Source organism: Theropithecus gelada, chromosome 3 (assembly GCF_003255815.1).
Source record: "Theropithecus gelada isolate Dixy chromosome 3, Tgel_1.0, whole genome shotgun sequence".
NCBI classification, from domain to species: domain Eukaryota; kingdom Metazoa; phylum Chordata; class Mammalia; order Primates; family Cercopithecidae; genus Theropithecus; species Theropithecus gelada.
The window spans coordinates 17,852,330-17,856,894 of record NC_037670.1 but is presented as its reverse complement, the minus strand read 5'-3'; the positions used below and the strand labels follow the sequence as shown (position 1 = coordinate 17,856,894).

Here is a 4,565-nt window from a genome sequence, read left to right as displayed (position 1 = left end):
GGGGAGCCCTGGGCGGGGCGGCTGTGTGGAGGGACTGGGTTCGGGGAGCCCTGGGCGGGGTGGGGTGGCTGCGGGGAGTAGTTGGGTTCGGGGAGCCCTAGGCGGGGTGGGGCGGCAGCGGGGAGGAACTGGGTTCGGGGAGCCCTGGGCGGGGTGGAGTGGCTGTGGGGAGTAGTTGGGTTCGGGGAGCCCTGGGCGGGGTGGGGTGGCTGCGGGGAGGAGTNGGGGAGTAGTTGGGTTCGGGGAGCCCTGGGCGGGGTGGGGTGGCTGCGGGGAGGAGTTGGGTTTGGGGAGCCCTGGGCGGGGTGGCTGTGGGGAGGAACTGGGTTCGGGGAGCCCTGGGCGGGGCGGCTGTGGGGAGGAGTTGAGTTCGGGGAGCCCTGGGCGGGGTGGGGCGGCTGCGGGGAGGAGTTGGGTTCGGGGAGCCCTGGGCGGGGCGGCTGTGGGGAGGAACTGGGTTCAGGGAGCCCTGGGCCGGACGGCTGCGGGGAGGAAGATGATGTGCAGGGGACCAGAGGCTCTGCACTGCTCCTATGACAGCTTATCTGTAATCAGAAAAAAATAATAATACAGAATGCTGACTCCTCCCTGAGACAGATCAGGGAACTTAGCACTTTAATCCCTCCCTTCTGAGCGCTCGGTGTGCATTAGACTATAGCTGTTTCATTGACGTGTCATTTTGCATCCAGTGTCCTTGATGTGGGTTTTAGAGACTTAGCAGAAAATTCGACACAAGCAAGAACTTGATTTTTTAAGGAAAATCTTACATTTTGAGGACATTTTGACAAGTAGGGGAAGAGAGGGCTTCTGTTTTGTTTTGTTTTGTTAGCTAAACCTGAAGTATTAATTCCACAAAGACACTGTCCCTCAGGACCACTCAGGTACAGCTCTGCCAGGGACAGAGTCCTGCTAGTGGGAGGTCTCAGGTGGGGCGGTGTGTTCTGTGCCACGAGGCAGCGACAGGTCCAGATGGATGTCCTCACCACCTTCCTCAGCTCTCATCACCTGGTCACAGGCCAGGCCCACCTCTTCCCAGCAAGGGACGCCAAAGAACTGCAGTTTTGATTCTGAGTCTTAATTTAAACTTTTCATCATCTTTTCCTATTTTTGAGAAATTTTTGTAAATAAAAGCAATTATTTTAAAATGCGCAAGCCAGTATCTCACAAGGCATAGATTTCTGCGGAATTTATTTTTATTCAAATAACTATGTATCTCCGGGCTGTGGAATCGCCGCTTTCTTCGTGAAGACAGTGCCTCTCCTTGTAATCTCACACAGGTACATTGAGGAGGGGACGGCTCTGTCTTCACATTGTGCGGAGATCTGAGGACGGGATTAGCGAAGCTGTGGAGAGGGCACATCCGGATCTGCCCATGTCTCAAAACAAACACATGCACAGTGGCTCTTTTTCCTTCTCAAATACTTTACCCCAGAAGCAGGTGGTCTGCCCCAGGCGTAGAGAAGGAAAACTGGCCATCTTTCCCACCTCTAAATTCTGTAAAATTATAGAGTCGCTCAAAAGATTCCTTTTTATCAGCCCCACACTGTGTAAGTGGAGAGGGCATTGTGTTCCGTGTGTGTCCAGTTTACAGCGTCTCTGCCCCTTAGCATGTTTTGTGACAATCTCCCTGGGTGAGGAGTGGGTGCACCCAGCCTCAAGGCCGGTGGGTTGCTCGGGGCCTTCCATGTGAGTTCTAGTGTTCAGCTGATGCCAGGGAATAGAATTAGAGAAACCTCTTACCCACCGGGTGCCAGGGACCGGTGGAGGTGGATGGCAGGTCCGACTCGACCATGACTTTTAGTTGTAAGGGTGTTTTGGCTTTTTCAGTCTCGTGTGAAAATCCTCCTGTCTCTGGCAGCACCGTCTGCACTTTCTTGTTTACTGTCTGAAGGGACGAGTACCAAGCCTCAAGAACACTTCTTTTGGCCACAGCATAAGCTAATGGTGTGTAAGGAACTGATGGGCCATTAAACAAGAACTGAACGGTTAAAAGCACAGTCTATGGAACGCTAATGGAGTCAGCCCCTAAAGCTGTTTGCTTTTTCAGGCTTTGGGTTACATGCTTTTAATTTGATTTTAGAATCTGGACACTTTCTATGAATGTAATTCGGCCAAGAAACGTGTTGCTAAGATGCAATCCTCAGTGTTCTCTGTATGTAAATCTGTGTATACACCACACGTTACAACTGCATGAGCTTCCTCTCGCACCGAGACCAGCCGGAACTGAGCATGAGACGCTGTCAAATACAGACAAAGGATTTGAGATGTTCTCAATAAAAAGAAAATGTTTCACTCCTCTGGTGTTGCTGAGACTTTCTTTTCCTTTCAAATTATGTCTGCCTTCAGCTCCACTAGCAGGCCTGGGGATGGATGCCCACGTGCATAACCTGAAAAGGTGGCTGAGTCCTGCCCAACAGCTGCAGCACTGACTTCACCTTGTCTTGCACCTGCTGTGCTTGCACCAGTGCCACTTGCATTTCCCCAACTTGGGACAGTCTCCCCTCAGTCCCCATCCCTGTTAGATTCTTGACTTCTTCACCGTCTTCCTGGAGAGCATGTTGGCACCTCTCCTATATATAAGGTGGTGTAGAGGAAAAGTATGCAGCTGCCCCGCTGTCATCCTGCATATAAAATGGATGACGACACATGCCCATGTTACTCGTTACCCTCACGTTGCTGCGGATAGAACACAGGAAGAACCTACGCACTCAACAAGAGGCAACGGTGACACGGGTGCTGGGGTGCAGTGAAAAAAAGCAGGTGCTAAGTGCCACCATAGAACTATGGTATTTCTAGTTATAACACTGGAAGGACAGTCACAATAAATTAAGTGGAAAGTTGGCAGCTAAGCGGCATTTCTGTGTCGTGGCTGTCACAGTGTATATATGCTTCATGTACTGTACAAGCACAGGTGGGCCAGGCTGGCTAAGGAGGGAGTCTGGCCGTGGTCTGTGAATATGGGATTTGGGATGGTTTTGATTTTGTGTTCCTTTTTAAAAAGCATATCTATTTGTCTCATGTTTCTACAATTAAATGAACAATTTAGGAAAATATTTTGAAAAGTCAAAAGCACCATACAAATAATAAAAACAGCACTATTACAGACAGATAACTTGATTTTCTCATTTGCATCAGTTTTGAAACTATTTCATTTTCCCACAATAAAAACGTTAAAATATGTTGCAGCAAAAACAAGCCTCAGAGAAAAGAACGAAGGGAACCATCTCCCTGACGAGTAAATCCTTTGAACAGCGATTCTTCGGGAGCTGCCTCGGGGGCCACACCGGATGGAATACTCGGACTCATTATTCTATCGTGGAATTGGGGAAATGTCCCGAATTTGACCAAGTAAGATGAAAGTTTTGCTTTTTACGAGATACTGTATAGTGAATCTCGTAGAGCCTGACTGTAAATGTTGAGGTTCTTGAGCTTTTATTCAGTACATGCGTAATGAAGGCCAACCCGGAATGCACTGTTCCAGGTGCTTGGAACAGGTTGGTGAACACAACACAGACTCCCCCACATAGCTGCTGCTCTGCAGGAAAACAAATAACACACCAGATGCCAGTGTCAGGGAATGGTGCCTGGGAAGAAAAAAAAAGCAGGTGAGGATAGTGCAGTGGGGTGGGCTGCAGTGGTAAGTACTGGGATCAGGGTGGCCTCACAGAGAAGGCTTGCAAGGCAGATGGTCAGCCAGAGGGGCCTGGCGAGCCCGGAACACTGGACCAGGTGTTGGCGTGCCACTGCCAGAGGCTGCAGTGCTAGGAACCTGGCCTGCCAGTAGGTGAACACAGCTGTTACTTAAAGTTACATTTTATAAACTTAGAATTATATTAAAAACAAAGGTAACAAATACTCGAAACTCGTCACTTCCTACCTTTTGCTGCATTTTACTACAATCTGTATTCTTACCGTGCACATACTCTGCAATGGTGGGCACACCCCTCCTAGGCTTCGCTTGGGGACTCACATCAGTAGCTTGGAGTCAGTTGTGGTGGGAGCTTTCACACCACTGATACCCACAGACACCATGACTCGGTTTGATTCACTGTTGTGATTGTCTCTAGACCTAGAAAGTGATGGAGGAAGATGCAGATCAAACTGAAAATGTAGCTGTTACATTGTGAATGGCACAGAAAATTGAAGAAACTGTCTCACAGCCTCTGGAAACTGTTACCTACTTAAGCAAAGAAGTGACTCAGTCACTGAACGAGTGAAGCTCTGACATCGGTCCTGCTGCTTCGCCTTTGTCTGACTCATCAGTGAAAACCTCCCCAGCATTCTTGTCAGAACCACACTCATTCATCAGCTGCAACCCTGTGTTGGCTTCAGATGTAGGGCTCAGCAAGACTCAGTGAAATCATTCCATAAAAACTGGCTCTGTGGGATTTACAACAGTACTGTATATTTTATGCATGTTTTTAAGTTGCTGCTCCTTTTCTATCTGTAACATGTACAGTAAGCTTATGTACACACACATGTGCATACACTGGAGCAGGGTAGCCTGTTTAGCAGGTACTAGCACACCACTGGGTCCCAGATGTCCCTGGGAGCAGATCAAGGCA

General features: G+C 49.1%; 1 protein-coding gene across 1 annotated transcript in view; it reads left to right on the top strand.

The window, feature by feature from the left end:
- The window catches only part of ADARB1 (adenosine deaminase, RNA specific B1), a 138,688-nt gene extending 136,394 nt beyond the window's left edge, over positions 1-2,294 (top strand). Inside the window, exon 12 of the mRNA XM_025380195.1 lies at positions 1,278-2,294. The gene's annotated coding sequence lies outside the window, so the exon portion shown is untranslated. The remainder of the gene's footprint in view (positions 1-1,277) is intronic.
- The last annotated feature ends 2,271 nt before the right edge of the window (positions 2,295-4,565 follow it).